We start from the raw sequence: 17,289 nt of genomic DNA, 5'->3' as shown, positions 1-17,289 counted from the left end.
ACTCGGCAACCAACCCCTACCCAGACACACCACACACACACACACACACACACACACACACACACACACACACACACACACACACACACCACTGGGCTTTTCCCCTCTGGCTGGATCACCAAGGGTAGCACCAAATGATAGTGGGATGATGTTAGAATCTCTAAGCCAAAGAAAACAGAGAAAAACTAATGAATCAAGAGCTTTAATAGACTTCCAGGCACCCACCCAGCTCATTCATTAATGAGAAAAGCAAGCCATATTAGCCTGGGTAATCTTCCCAGAACACAGTACCCAGTGGACAGGAGAGAAGAAAAGTTGGAACATTTGCTGTGGAGTGGCAATGGCTGGAGAGTGGAGGGCACTGGGAGCCACATGGCAAGGCTGCCTGCAGTCTGCCCTACAGACAGTGTGGGAGGTTGGAGGCTGTCTCCCTCTCACTGCCGCCCCTCCAGGACCTTGGCTTGAGCAGGCTGACTGCTAGAAAAGGCATTGTAAACAGAAGTTGGGAGTAGTGGGAAGAACACATGGAAGGGGAAGGTCATCATCAAGAGGAGATGGCATTCCAGGCTGTCTTGTGAGCAAGTTCCCTTTCTACTGGGGAGTTGGGATTATGAAGACTCATCACTATTAAGCCGTAGATCATTTTGAAATCTGAATTTGTATATAAAGAGCCACGTATGGAATAATCACTCCCCTCTTTTATTGATTTCTTCTATTTTATCCTCTTCACACAAACAAGGGTTAATGGAACAATCTCTCCATTCCCATCAATTCTTCTCTTTAAGGGACCCCACATACCATCAGACTCTTACAGCCTTACAGACCACTACTAGCTGGCATCACTGCTGTATAGGTCTTTCTGGACACCAAATGATTACCCAGAGATGATGTAGAGAGGGAAACTGCTATATACTAAGAACGTGTGCCACTGAAGCTCATCTAAGTCCTATAGTGATGCCAAAGGCCAACATGGCTACTCCTACGTGAAGGGAATTGATGTTCACTAAGACACTGAGGATTCTAAGGGTTTAGACCATGTCCATGCCCAAGGCCTTCATCTTGTGGAACTTCACTGGAAATATTTTTAAGTGGCTCCTTAAGATACCTCCCACACTTCCAACTGCCTGTACGATGAAGTCAGGGTTGTCAGCATGAGCTCAACCCTTGGAGCCAAATTCTAGTTTCTACCTACCCTCCAGCACTTTCATTTCCTTCCACCCACCATTTGCCTTAGTCCTACACACCCCAACACCCTGTCCTTGACTCATCTTCCACCCTCAACTCACTCTGCTTTCGTAAGTCTGAGACTTTCTTGAATACGTCTTTGTCTGAAATGCCTGGCCTAGCTTCTCCTCTCAAAGCCACTACTCCTCAATGAGAGCAAAGTTTCTGAACGTGTGACCCACCTACATCAGCAGGGACGGTTCATGTACAACAGTGAGGATGCACAGACTGCACTCTGGAACCTGTGATGGAGAGTTTCACAAGTGAAGCTTAAAACATTGTGTTGTTAATAAATCCCCAAACTGATTATGACACTCAGAACAATTAGGAGCCCAAGTTCAAGAGACTTTGAGTTCTAGAGCATGCTCATTCCTGTACCTAACTACCTAGCATAGTAAACTACCAGATAGCTGGGAAACTATTATATGGACCAGCCAGAGCTCATTAGGCACAAACCTGCTTAAGCCCAGTTATCAGATGGGCAAGCTCTGTAAGGGATAAGTGTATGTAATTGCTCAGTACCTCTATCTCTTCATCCAAGAAAATGTCATTGACTAAGGTGGCAATGGCCATTTTTGTGTTCCTAGCACTTCCTTGATTAGGCAATGAGAACTATCCTGCAGTGGTCTGTGAGACCCTAAAGACTGAGAACCTATATGAATACCTCAGTTTTCTCTTAGTCTCACCAATTAATAGAGATCCTGCCTAGAGTTATTTCTCAATAAAAATCATGGTGAATTAAAGCAGTGATTAGCAAATCATTGACTGAACAGATTAACACATGGGCCTGGATGAAAGAACACACATGGGGCAGTCAGATGGGAAAAACAATCCTGAGACCACAGAGCATGCTGCACTTGGCACAAGGAAAGCTCCTGTGTTCCTGCCCAGTCCCCAAGACCTGGTGCAGAGGAAGACTCCATATGGGTAACTGAGGACAGGATGTCTCCAGGAATAAACAGATTTGAAGAGAAAATGGTGTCCCTCATGTGCTGGCACGAGGATGCTCTTGGCGTGTGCCTATCTCATGCCCAGCCCCAGGGAGAATCTGTACTTTAGAGAAGTGGAACTCAGGACCTTCAGGAAGCCAGACTGGAAAGGAACTTGCAACTCAGGAATCACACAGACCTGAGTGAGAATACCAGCTGCCCTGAACTTCATCTCTGTGATTTGGAGTTCTACTTCCTGCAAAGAGGAACCCAAGGCTCTATGGGCTATGCACATTTGTCTCCTGTAAAATGATCTACACCTCTGTTTGTGTCCGGGAGAGTTCCTGCAATGGGTGTTAATCAGGTACAATTATTAACAGCACCATTTTGCATCTCAAAAATACTCCTGCTTGGAGAGTCAATCACATGGTAAGCCCCCCTTGGGCTGGCTCTTCAGTGTGCTATACTCAGGCTTGATAATCAGCAGATGACTCAGATAAAGTACATTGCTTCTCTGACTTCTCTAAGGTCAGCATATCTGAATGGAAATCAAGCTTCTCTTTAGTGCCTAAGTCAAGGGTTCCTCAGTTGTCCATTGAGAAATTTGGTGCTTCCCTACTGGTCACCGGGAGACTCAAAGAATAGGGCATGAGTAAGACAGCAGCAGAAAGCCTGCCACAGAAGATTTTTCTCAACCTCTGTCCCTCACCTTTTCTTTCCCCAAAAACCACTATCAGAGTAAAGAAATACTTACCTTATTGTGTCAAATGCATGGAATCTGTGGCAACAGTTTTAGGACACTGATCATTGCAAGTGAAAACTAACAAAGATTACAAGAAAACAAGAAGTGTAGGCATTAATACAATATTCTCTATCATAATTCCCATCACTCTCTTAATGGGATGGAAACAATAGACCCCATCTTATTAATGGCTACCTTTCATGGATAGAATCATGGGTTCTCTTGTAAATTTTTCTTTCTTTGATTTAAAAATTAAGGCATATTTAGGGATCATCATTAACTTCTTTCCAGTAACAGAAGCAGGTAACTTTCTAAGACCTTCCATGTGCCCTAGGTTGGCTCCTGTAGATGGAGGCTTCATGAAGAGCTGAGGCAAGTACCAGGTACACAGTGACTCTGATTCAATTGATTCTGCCCTTCTTGGACCATTCTGACTGGCACAAGGGACCAAATTGTGCTTAGCCTTGGGGCCATCAGAGCTTCACAATATGTCTGAGGTAAGAGTCGTTGTAAACTCTACCATATAGACAAGGAGAGCAGAACACCAGCAGGCACAGTAGTTTGAGGGGTTATCAACTCCTCACCCTGCACTTGCAGTTCTCATGGAGGCCTTTATAGGATCTACCACTGGAGAATGGCACCGAAGAGAGAAGGAGCTGCAGATGTATTGAAAGAGACAGGCCCACTTAAGCATGTGGGCTTCTTGGCTAGAAAAAGACTTGGAGTCCTATTTGCGTTACAAGAAGTCACTGATGGATTTTTTTTATTTAAATGACATGATTGTGTTGGTGATTTTATTAGTTTCTACTCACTGATGTTTGGATTATGAGTAGATTGCAGAGAGTGGAAGAAGCCAGAATCCCAAGGTACTAAGAGAGATAAGGCACACTCAGAGACCCATTACCATTCATAAAGGTAGGAATATTGTAGCTAGAGTTTTTTCTCCTGGTCCCACCAAGCCCCAGCAGTCCCATAGCCCACTTATAAAATAAACATATGGATGCCTATATTATTTAAACTGCTCGGTCATTAGCTCAGGCCTACCATTCTCTAGCTCTTACTCTTATACTCAGCCCATTTCTGTTACTCTATATGTTGCCACGTGTTCCATGGCTTTACCTTGCCACGAACCTTTGTACTTGCAGATTTCAACTTTCATGAAAGGAATGACTCAACTTAGTTCATTCCCAGATTTGTCTTCAGGAGCCAACAAACATTCTTAATTAATATTGGTTGAACTGATGAGTGAGTGAATGAAATGAACAAATAGGTCAGCCTCTTTCTCATGTTCCAGTAACATCCTGTGAATCTCTCCCTCTGTACTGACCCTGAAGCTTGACATATGCTTGTTCCCATCTCTACTTACAATATTTTGAACTATGTAAAAACAAGGACCTCAACTTCCATCTCCATATCCCAGTGCTCAGGAATGAACTGACATTTGACTTCATTTACAAGATACTAATGTTCTTTGCTTCCACATGGGCAAAACAACTGATGTTTTGTGAATTTCCAGTTCCATGAGTCATGAGAGACTTTCTACCTGTTGGTAGACACCGTCAGATTATGAATAAAGCATGGTGCAAATCAGAAATCTTAGCCTAAACCAGTGTGGAGAGATCAATAAATGACCCTCCTTTGATCCAATTAGAAAACCATTCATAGTGTTGATTTCTCTCCTTCCTTGTTGGTATAGCTGTGCTGGTGGCAGCATTTTAATACACTTATTTTCCAGTCACTCGGCCCTCAGTGGGTCATAAAGGAGAAAGATGGGATCATTAAGGTGGTACATGGATCTGCTCTATTACCACAGCCCCAAATCCTCCATCTTAACAGAGGCAAAGATCTCAAATAAGAGTCAAGAAGATCAATAGCAGCACATGTCTACCATTGTTCTCCCATGCCCTTCATTGACTCCACATACCAGAGCATCTAATCATGTTACCACATTATTGCCAACACCATCAGGTGCAGGAAGGGTACTGAGAAATTATTTAAAGATGTGCCTCTGTCTTCTAAAACATTTCCACAGGAGTGAATATGTCTTACCCAAACCAAGCCATTTCTACAGAGTAACTAACTAAATGAAAGAAAGCAATGGCTAGATTAATTCTTTAATTTTGGGGAGTTTATTTAGTTTTTAGTTTTTATGAATGAAATATGTGTGCATGGCTTTAAAAGTCAAAGTTACTGAATATATTTACAAACAAATCATCAACTGTCTTTCCCTTCTCTGTCCTTAAAAGTAATCGGTGTCATTTTCTTAGCTTTGTGCTCTACAGACACACACACACACACACACACACACACACACACACACACACACACACACATTGTATTATATTTTAGCTAAAATATTTGTACTGTGATGCTGAAATTCTAAGTTTTGACATTCTATGAACCTGTTCTACAAAATACAAGTTAACACTTACAAATGGCCCTGGCACAGCTTTTTAACTTTCATTCTCTTCTCACTCATTATATTTTTGTCATCCCTGAAAACTCATTTTATATATTTATAGTTTTTAGTTAAATAAATATTGAATGTTGTGCTCTAATGACATAAGTATGTTCATGATTGAGCATATCAACTAAGAATGCAATTCTTTTTTAATTGTCATTTTTTTATTTTTTGAGATTATAAAATAATTACACTATCCCCACCCCCTACAGCTTTCCTCCCTCCAACTTCTCCCATGTATACCATCCTTGCTCTCCTTCAAAGCCATGACCTCTTTTTCTTTAATTGCTAAGTGTGTGTGTGTGTGTGTGTGTGTGTGTGTGTGTGTGTGTGTGTGTCTGTGTCTGTGTCTGTGTCTGTGTCTGTGTCTATGTGTGTATGTATGTACCTGTGTTGGTTCTGGGTGTCTGTGTGTCTCTGTGTGTGCATGTGTATGTGTGTGTATCTGTGTCAGTTTATGTGTGTCTATATGTCTCTGTGTGTGCATGCATTTGTGTATATGTGTGTATCTGTTTCTGATTGTGTGTCTCTGTTTGTGCATATATGTGTGTGTGCTTTTATATATATATAACTGGCTCAGTCTGTTATCTGTATGTACATGTCTTCAGGGCTGATCATTTAGTATTGAATAACTTCTTGATGTTCACTTCTTTGGGAAAGACTATGTCTAAGCTCTCAGCATTTTTAACTGACTGAAGTTCTTTGTCTAGGATTGAGGTCTCTTGAGCTTTTCCCCTTCCATGTTAGCATGTCAATTAGTGTCTTCCTTGTTCAGGTCATGTTTAGGCAGACAAGTTGGTGTGACTTCATGGGTATAGCTTCTCTGACATTTCTAAGGGATACAGTCTCACAGCAAATTTCCTATTCTTCTAGCTTTTACAATCTTTCTGCACTCTCTTCCACAATGATCCCTGAGCCTTAAGTTCAGGAGTTGTATTGTATAAGAATGAAGTATCTTGGTGTCTGGGGTGGTGGCCCATGCCTTTAATCCCATGCACTCATGTGGCAGAGGCAGGCAGATCTCTGAGTTTGAGGCTAGCTTGGTCTACAGAGTGAATTCTAGAACAGCCATAACCGCACAGAGAAACCCTGTCTTGAAAAACAAACAAAAAGGAATGTAATATTTAAAACATAGCTTTTAAAAATTTCTCAGGAAGCTATCAATAGCTTCACTTTATTTACTTATTTATTTAGGTGTATGTACATGTGTGCGTGCATGCATGTGTGCGTGTGCGTGTGCGTGTGCGTGTGCGTGTGTGTGTGTGTGTGTGTGTGTGTGTGTGTGTGTGCATGCTAAGGCTTTCTTTTGGAATATAAGGCTGGAACTTAGGTCATCAGGTTGATACACAAATACCTCTACCTACTGACTCAGCTCATGTTAGTTTTTGGCATAGGAATTTGGTCAGTGTTCTGTGTCCCTACCTCCTGGAAGTCATTAATCTGTCTATTCTCCATTTCAATAGTTTTGGTTCATCAAGAGTTGAATATAAATGGAAGGGTATAATACCTAAGTTTTGGAGTTGGCTCTTTTCACTCAGCGTAATTCCATGGAGGTTCACCCAGGTTGTTTCGTGTGTCATATTTATTTTCTTTAGTTGTTGACTAACAATCCATGGCAGCAATGCACCACAGCTTGTTCAATCATGTATCCTATGTCAGGAGTTTTCTCCCTTTCTGGCCCCACAGTATCCACTGAGAAGCTCGCAGTCCTGTGACTGACCTCCATTACTGGTACCATGTTCTTCCTTTCCAGATGTTCTTGATATTTCTTTTGTCTTTAGATTTTCAATGTTTGGTCATGCTAAGCCTGGTGAAAACTCCTTTGTGGTGGGGCTTCTCTCACTTTCGTGAATAACTACGCATGCTACTTGCCAGACTCATGAAGTTTACAGTCCTTATTTCTTCAAGCATTTTCCCAGCCCCTCTTTCCATTCTCTCATTGGAACTGTGATGACAGGAATGTCCTATCTTGTGTTATTTACACCAGCTCCCAAGATTCTCTTCTGTTTTTATTAGCCAGTTTTACTTTGTTGTAAAGTAGGTGGTTCTTATGGCTCTCTCCATGTCAGCGACTCTTCTGTTTCTTCCATTTTGCTCTTGAGTGCATACATTGAACTATTCATCTTGACTGCTATACATCTATAGTTTTAAAATTTGCAAATTTCTGCTTGGCTCTTTATTATCTCTTCTACATGTTTCTAAATTTTCAGATTTTTCTGAGGCTTTCCTTTTATTCATTACAAGGATGCTACTAATCACTCATTAAAAATCTGTCTTTTTAAACCATGACTGCTTTAAAATCTGTTAGATAATTCTAACATCCCTGTCACATTATCATTCATGTTACTTGTATATTTTTTCTATTTTCTTGAGTTTGAGACTTCCATGTTTGTTAGCATAAAGATTGATTCTTCTCTGGACCCTGGACATTTGCACTCTATATTTTAAAATTCTGGATAAACCTTGTATATTTGCTGTCATTTTGGACTCTCTTCCAGCAGTGTTTACAAGGGACTGCCAGGCATGGCTGAAGGTAGTAGTCCAGAGATCTTTTTTAAAATTATCTTTTTAGTTTATGTGTATGTGTGGGTCCCTGGATGACTTATTGGGCACCATGTGCACACAGGGTCCCATGGAGTCTAAGAGAAGTTATTCAATACCTTTTAACTTGGGTTATAAGCAGTCATGATTCACCATGTTGAGACTGGGAACTAAATCCGGGTCCTCTGTAATAGCAAACTATTACAAACTATCTCTCCAGCCCCTAGATGTCCAGAGTCTTGTGTGAGTTTCTGTTGACACCAGTAGGGTGTTCTAGGTTATGCTAAGAGGACAGAAGTTTCCCATTGCCAGTAATCTCAGCTGTTACCGCTATGGAATTTGTTCGGTTGCTGCTGGGGGAGGGGCAATAGTGAAAATCTTCTCTTCCCACTAAACCTCACCTGATACCACAGCAGGGAGCACAAGAGGAGGGCTTCATTCCTGCTGGTTAGAAAGAGCAAGTTAGGATTCTTACCTGGTCTCTATCACACCATGGAAAACAAAGGAACATGTCTTACTGACCAGCATACATGGCAATCCAGAATCCTTCCTTGGTTTTTGCCAACACCATCTTAGGTGAATGGCTAGGGTCCCCATGCCAGATGCATAAGGGTTCCACACTGAGCCTTTTTCTGCATAGTGTGGCAGGGCCATGGCTTCTTCTGTACCATTTGGAGCAAAGCACTTATTGACTGACAGGATTCTGCCTTCTTAGGCTGTCTCCTTTGGCTAAAGAGAGTGAATTTTAGTTGGACTTGTTTGTTTATTTGTTTGTTCATACTTGCTGGTACTTCAGGAGTGACCGGCTTCTGAACATATCTTTTTCCAAGTCCTGAGCCTGGCTGCTTAACAGAATTCTTTGCATATTCCAGAATCTTTATGTATTTGCTCTATAGAAAATGCCCAGGGTTTTTTCTGTTCACAGTAAGAGGAATAGGGGAGAGTGCATAGATTCTATCTCCCTGTAGACAGAAATACTTTTATTTAAAAAATTTTGGTTATCCCCTCTTTTTCTTGCTCTCCACCAGATGGTGGGTTTTCTGGGTTGATCTTCTAGTTGGCTACCATTTCTTCTTCTATTTTCTATCCATTAATCTTTCTATGTTTAATCTTACTGGCTTTTGTTTTGAGTGAAATATTTCTGATATTGTGCTTTTAATTACAACTTTCCCTTGTTTTCGGGTTTTCTTTGGTCCTCATGTCTCCAATCAAAGTTCATTTCACACAAGATCAAAAAGTATACTTCCTATTGCTAGGATCCCAGGATTTGACTTAGAGAACACTCTTCTCACCTAGATATCTGTTGTCCTCTCTCACAGACTCTCAGCACACTTCCTGTTTGTCTTCCTTGTGGGCCTACATGATTTTATTCCTTTATTTCTGTTTTAAGAATTTGGGAAAATAGGGGAGATAGATGCCCATGTTAAGCCACTGAAATAAAGCTTAGGGGTTTGGTTCTATTCTTGGCCTCAAGTTATCTGTACTCCTTTCGCCAGCCTCACAAGTCAGTGTGCTCAAGTGTGAAACAGCACAATTAGAGTTGCTTTATAAAATGTAGAACATGAAGAATTTAGTGACTTACCAAGGCCACACAGGTTCCCTGGCCCTAAGGCTTCTGCATTTCTGAAGTACTTTAAACAGCCTGACTTCTACAAATCCACAGACCCAGAAAACGGTAAACTATTAAGAGGGGAACCATTAACTCATTGTCTTCATATTCCAACAGCCTTTTCCTATGTATGAAGATAATCATAGACATGCTACTGTTGACTTAAGAGCATCCAAAATGAAGGTGACTTAGGGTGAACTTCCGTGAAAAGTTGAGGAAAATATGTTGGAGTAACCAGGGTATGTTGCTGTGATCATGGATGTTGGGCAGTTGTTTAGGATGGATTTGGATCTGGTAAGTCTTGGGGAAGAGCCTCTTGCAGGTGAATCAGCCTTTGTTGAACAAATGAAGGGGAAGTAGCAACGTTTTGTGAACCATTGACTTGGAACTCAGACAGGTCCAGCCCCTAACTATGCCTTGTTCTGGCTGTATGATCTTGGGCAAATTGCATGCACTTCTATAGGCATGGATTTGCTTGCCTACAACCTGAGGAAACCAGTTCCTATGCTTCCAAGATGCTAAGAGGATTACAGAAAATCTCACAGTCCTTACACAGAGCCTAGAAGATGTTCATTGCGTTCCATGACTCATCAGTGAAGCCCCTAGCAGGTTCTAAGGTAGACCTTGCATGTTATAAATGAGAATAAAACTTCAAAGTCTATAGAATCATAGTGCCCAGGGAAGTGGACATTTCTACTTTTAAAAACTATATCTTTTTTTTCATTAATTTTTCTAATAAAACCAAAGCCCTAGGGAGAAGCAAATGGAATTGGCTTTACTTAACCCAGCACAGTGAAGTCTTTGGTGGGTTTCTAACTGCCTTAAAGTCTAAGAAAGAATATTACAACAAAGATGAGCATCAGCAGTAACATGTATCAGGATGTCCTTGGTGTCAACAGCAGCAATAAAACTGAAGTAGACAAGACAGAAAGAAGAACAGTCCCTGTAGGAGCTGGGAGATAGAAAAAGGATGAAAGAACATATGAGCCTTCCTGCCTACCTGATGCAGTTAGGTTCCTACCTCTCATGCATTCATTCTCATGAACCCACATTCCCATGATATATTAGCATTGTCTTCACCAAACCAATGATGCTTCCCTCACTACTCCAGACCTTTGTGCACACACAGTTATCCCTGATACCCTCTAGACCCACACTTCAGGTAGCTATATCACCTGCTCTAGTATGCCCATCTTTCCCCCAGGTCCTTAGATTTCCCATAACACTCACCTCTGCTGTAGGACTTACTGTGGGTTGTTTGACTGCTCATGAGAATTTCCTCTCACTGACTCCGGGTTCCTATGGGAAAATACATTAGCCCTGTTCAATGATATAATAGCCTCTTATGATAGTAACTAATTACCTAATATACAACATCAGAAGTGCAAAACTGTGTGGTGGAAGAATAACTGTTTTCTAAGTAAAATGATGGAGGCATTCAATATAGACATCAAAAGCAATAAGGTCATTATTCTTTTAAATGGTCGCTCCAAGACTCCTTCCTAGGCTCTGTTCTCTGGCTTTCTAGAACACAACACCAAGGAGGGAAGGAAAAAAGATTTAGTTTAACCACTCACATGCATTTTTACCTCACTTGCAGAATTCCTTGCTCACCATGCCCCATCAGAATAATCTCTGGCTATCCCTGCTTTGGTACTTGTGACCTCTCTTCGTAGAAAGCTTGCGTCACTATCCTCTGAGCTTAAGTGGTAGCACTTCATTGGGTCTCCCTTCCTTGTTAGCTTGGGAGCATTGGGTTTCACTTGTGTTCACTTTGCTTAACCTCCCTGTTTTTTCCACTTCTCAAACCATCTGGTCCCTGACTCCTCCCAGTTGAAGTTCCTTTTCTAATTAATTCAGCCTTTACTGAATTTCCTCAGAGCACCTTGTTGCTATCACTAATTTATTTTTTATTGCATAGGGAATCTAAGAACCATACAATACTAGGTCTATGGAAGTTTTCTTCAAGAAAAAAAAATATAGCGTTTAAAGCCACAGAGAGCTGCACCTTAGTCCTGGCTGTGGTCTTCCACATTGATTCTGGGTTTCCTTGACTGTAGATCTGGGATATTGTGTTCAGCAATTCTTTCCACATACTGCCTCCATGAGCAAGAGCAGCTTCTGCACCAGTAGCGTGGAGCTGAGCTTCTTAACTTATTTTAGTTGATGAACCGGTAATGTGCCAGCTCCAAGGACAGACATTAGGAGACCGCCGTCATGTGGGTTTTTTTGCCCTTCAACGCTCTTTAATTTTTTTTTCAAATAACAGCACACATCCCACAGAGCCATCCCAGCAGGGTCTCAGAATGTGATACATAAATGAGACTCCTTGCACTGGTCCAAAGATGATGACAGACGTTCTCAGAGGACTTGTGTATCCCTGGCTCTTCACACTAGAGCCTGCTGAGCATTCCAAGCATCTATTCAAACAAGCTGTGGTCAAGCAGCTTCTACAAGAGTCTGTTCTCTCATTGTGACCCTTCTTGATAACTCTAGAGAAGGCCCCAGTTTCAGACGTGGATCTCAGAGGTATTAGGTACTGGACTGGTGGGCCTAACTCCTGTGTCTCTGTCAGTTGTGGATGTGGAGCTGTAAAGTGGCAATTCAGGGCAATTCCACGGAGTCTGCCTGATAGTCAAAGGGGTTTATTTTGAGTTAACTTACAACAAGCGATGGGGAGTTGGTAGCGAGACCCAGGAGAGGTGAGACGCAGTCCAACACAGTTCTCTGGAGAACTCTGCCTTGGTCCACTGTACCAGCATCCAGTATCCAAGACCACAAGGCAGTCAAGAGAGCGAGCGTGTACCCGTTTCAGGTCTTAAGGGGTCCCACCTCGGCCACGCCCCCTAGGGACGGGGGGTGGGGGTGGGCAGTAGTTACTTGCTGCCTACTAGGGGCGGTGCTTCAGGGGTAAAGCACAGACAACCACCCTTACAGAGCTGGGTAGTTGAAAGTATAATGTGAGTCGTTGCACTTGGAGATTTTAGAATGTGTTCGTAACATTATGATTTACTTTAAAAAAAGCATTAGCTATTTTTGTAGTAATGATGGTATGAGGAATAGTCTCTACTACCTATTGCCATATAATAGGTTACCCCGACATTTGTTGTTTCTTTCTGTAGGTTAGAATCTGAGAGCTGCTTTGCTGGGATGTCCCGTGGTTCGGAATCTCTTAGGAAACTGTAGTCAAAATGTCGGCTGTGGCTATGGATATCTTAAAGCTGGACTCAGGGAGAAGTTACTGTTATTGGTAGGTCAGACCTCTTAGCTGTCTGTTTGGGGCATCAGTTACTGTCACATGAGTTTCTCTAATGGGTATTTTGCTTCTCCTGGGACAAGGGCTTTAGGTGGGGTGGAGAGAAGAAACCCTGACAGAAGCATTTGTCTCTTTGCAACCTCCTCATAAAGGCTGCAATCTATCTCTCTAACCTTGCATTGTGGGAAAGTAGTCCCTAGGTTTCACCCATACTCGAGAGAAGGAGACAAGGCAAGGATGTAGATGTCATGAATGAAGAGGCTTCCCACCACAAATGATAAGATACTAAAAATAATTACTACTGTGAATGAAAAATAAAGACAAAAAAATTAAAGTTCTGACATGACATTTTACGACAAGTAACCTCTAAAGATGCTGTTGAGTTCATTTTCTGTTGGCTATTTACTGCTAGGCGTGTGGGCCTATCCTTAAAAGGAGGTTGTTTTCAAAGTGAGACTCACTTGGAGAAAACTAATTTTTCATTTGCTAGTGGTTAACATTTGGAGATAGTTTCTGGGTTAGGAATAGAGGCTCTAGGACCCCATCTGGTGCAGATTTGTGCAGGCACTGTGCATACTGTTTTACTTTTGTCTGTATCTATCTATCTGTCTGTCTGTCTGTCTGTCTGTCCATATCTATCTATCTATCTATCTATCTATCTATCTATCTATCTATCTACCTATCTATCTACCTATCTATTTATTATTTTTAGCCTACTGGTTTTGCACATATATTATGGCTTCCAATTTTATTTCTTATGGGCTTCCTGAATGTATGAACAAGTGTGTCTCTGTACCCATATGTGTTTCTTTTGTCTTTTTAAGGCTCTTTATTTATGTTTGTTTTGCCCTATTCCAATTTGTTTGTTTTATTTTATTATATTATATTATATTATATTATATTATATTATATTATTATCTCTTAGACTCTGTTTGTTTTCTAATGAGAGACAGAACAGGGGTGAATCCAGATGAGAGGAGAGGTGGGGAGGAACTGGGAGAAGAGGGAGGGGAAACCATAATCAGAATTGTATTGTATGAAAAAAATCTATTTTATGGATGGAACTAGAAAATATCATCCTGAGTGAAGTAACCCAGACTCAGAAGGACAAACATGGTATGTACTCTCTCATAAGTAGATACTAGATGTAAAGCAAAGGATAACCAGACTATAACCCACAGCTAGGAAACAAGGAGGACCCTAGGAGGGATGCACGGATCACCCTGGGAAGTGGAAATAAATGAGATCACCATGAACAAACTGAGGTTGGGGGGATGGGGGGCAGTAGAGGTTAGGGGACGGGGGATGAGAACATAATGGAATGGAATGGTAGAGCTGGAACAGGGATGGAGTGGGAGAGCAATGAAGGAGATATCTTGATAGAGGGAGGCATCATGGGGATAGGGAGGAACCTGGTGCTAGGGAAGTGCCCAGGAATCCACAAGGATGACCCCAGATTTGACCACTAGCAATAGTGGAGAGGGTGCCTGAGCTGGCTCACCCCATTGATCAGATTGGTGAATACCCTAACTGTCATCATAGAGCCTTCATCCAGTAACTGATGGAAGCAGATGTAGAGATCCACAGCCAAGCACCAGGCTGAGCTCCAGGAATCCAGTCAAAGAAAGAGAAGAGGGATCCTATGAGCAAGGGGCATCAAGATCATTATGGGGAAACCTACAGAGACAACCGAACCAAGCTAGTGGGAACTCATGAACTTTACATCAACAGCTACGGAGCAACCATGGGACTGGACTAGGTCCTCTGCATAAGTGAGACAGTTGTGTGGCTCAGGCTGTTTAAGGGACCCCCTGACAATAGGATCAGGATCCATGCCTGGTGCACGAGCTGGCCTTTTAGAGTCCATTACCTATGGTGGGACACCTTGCACAGTCTTGATGCAGGGGGAGGGCCTTGTAACTGCCTCAACTAAATGTACCAGGATTTACTGACTCCCCATGGGAGACCTTATCTTTTTGGAGGAGGGAATGGGTGGTGGGTTATGAGGGGAAGCCTGGGGGGAACTGGAGGAGGGAAGAGAGGGGGATCTGTGGTTGGTATGTATAATGAATAAAACATTTCTTAATAATAAAAGGGAAAATCTATTTTCAATAAAAATAAAAAATAAAATAAACTTTTAAAAGTAACTGCTGAGAACAACAATGACAGCAAAGTAGAAGAGTACAACTCTTGTTGTTGACCAGAAGGTGGACTGACGTCCTTGCCCCACCTAGCACCCTTCCTACAGTCTGGAGACAGACCACTTCCCTTCCCAAAGGCTTTGCTCCTCATTTGTAAATGTAAGTGAAATAGTTAGCATAAAATACACATGTGGGTTTTTTTGGCACAAAAGGTAATTAAAAATAAATGGCAGTATCCTTATTGTATTGCATGGAGCTTTTAGTTCTAACTAAATGTAATTAAATTTTCTTGGCATGATTTTTCTTAAAGGACTGCCTTGTCTGAGCTACAGGCCAACCTGTCAGATGATGAAACAGATGTTTTCTCAGCTCCAAGCTTCTTGGATCTTAGGAGTAGATACAATACACTAGTAGCTGGGGGGCGGCCAAGGACCCTGAAGGCTATAGAAGACCTTAAATGGTCATTCTTTTAGCGCTTGTTCTTCAGAGTTTGTGGGATCCTCCTGGTCTCTGTCCCCCGCCCAGAAAAAAGAGGACCCCATGTATGCACAGTTAGGACCACTGTCTCCACAAGAATCCAGGATAAAGAGATCTTCCCACATCCCAGCGTTTAGGCTATTTCAGATCTAGAATGTAAGTAGAGATGCTTGCTATACCTATGATACTTATAAAGAAGTCACACCTTGGCAACATGGGGGCATTGACACATGTGAAGGATGGAGTCAGTTTCTTGAATCTGGCGTTAGGAGGAGCTTTATTTTTACATTTAGTTCTTGTCAAAGACCGAATATTGATTTTTTTTTTGAAGGAAAATGAAATATTTTTGCCCTGTGCATAGCAGTATATACAGTGTTCTTAAAACCTGAGGGGGTTCATTTGACCCTAGGGTTTTGGTGTTGTGGTGGAATCTTGTCAGGGACCAAACATGGACCATGGAAAAGTACTAGCTAGGCCAGAGAACAAGCCCCTGCACTAAACCAGATGCCCCCAAAGATAAAGAACAGGTCAGGCAGGTCAGGTAGCATAGCCACAAAACAATGGGCCCTGACCAGTAGTGACCTTACCACCTAGCAGCCTCACGACTTGCACGTAGTCCTTCACCTGCATGTCCCCCTTCACCTGCACGTCCAGCATGTCGTGCACCCCTTCCCTCCTTCCTGCCCCCTCCCCCTCCCATGCTGTATAAGCCTTGCTGAGGAGAACAAAATTTGCAGCTTGATCAGAACACACTGTCTTGCTGTCGTCCTTTTGTGTCTCCCCCGTCCCTCTCATTCTCTCCCACAGGTGGGTCGCCCCCGTTGACACCCCGCTGGCCGGAGCAGAATCTGTTCTCAGAATTTCCAGATACTCCCACATGTATAGCAGTAGAGGGGCTCAGGTTGTGTGGAGTGAACATAGGAACACCAATGTCTTTTGGATGTGTAAGTTTCTACTGCCTGAGATTCCTTCCTCCAGAGAGCAGTCATATGTAGAGAGAGACAAGGGAATGGGTGACAGCCCTACTCGGCCTCTTTGCTTTCCTTTTCAATATGGAAGACAGACTGATAATAACTCCCTATGGTGATTTGAATGAGAATAGTCCCCATAGGCTGATATATGGGAATATTTGGTCCCCAGTTGGTGGAACTGTTTTGGAAGGATAAGGAGGTACAGCCTTATTGGAAGAGGTATGTCACTAAGGGTGAGTTTTGAGGTTTCAAAAGTCCATATCATCCCCAATCTTCTCTCTGTCTCTCTCTCCCTCTCTCTCTCTCTCTCTTTGTGTGTGTGCGTGCGTGTGTGTGTGTGTGTGTGTGTGTGTGTGTGTGTGTGTGTGTTGTTTTTAGATCAAAGTGTAAACTCTAGCTACTGCTCCATCTCCATTCTTGCCTGTCTGTTACCATGTTCCCTGACATGATGGTCATGGACACACTCCCTGGAACTGTAAGCCACAAATAAATTCTTTTTTACTGTAAGTTGCATTGGTCATGATATCTTATCATAGCAATAAAAAATTAACTAAAATATATCTTATGGAATATTGCAAGGGTGGGTGAAAATGCACATAAAATATTCTATAAAAGATGGAGATCCAGTTCAGCTGTTGGCTATGAAGCATTTTGAATTTTACTTTTAATATCCATAGCAACTCTGAAAAAAGTTAGGGTTCTCACTATTTTCCTCTTGCAAAAAAGAAAACTACCACTTTTAGAGAGATAATAATCCACGTTTTCCATCTTATTAACTTCTATAGTTGTTTCTCTTGCTGATTTTACTTGATTCATTCATTACATTTCTGAGAATTAACAGAAATACAAATATCACTATTTTAGTTAGTGTAGGATTTTCTGAGACTTCAATTATTTTTCACATTTTTTAAAAATTTAAGCAAAAATGCATAAAATAA

This window comes from Peromyscus californicus, unplaced genomic scaffold (genome assembly GCF_007827085.1).
Source record: "Peromyscus californicus insignis strain IS unplaced genomic scaffold, ASM782708v3 Scaffold_20__1_contigs__length_68692818, whole genome shotgun sequence".
Taxonomy (NCBI): Eukaryota; Metazoa; Chordata; class Mammalia; order Rodentia; family Cricetidae; genus Peromyscus; species Peromyscus californicus.
This window is presented reverse-complemented; position numbering follows the sequence as displayed.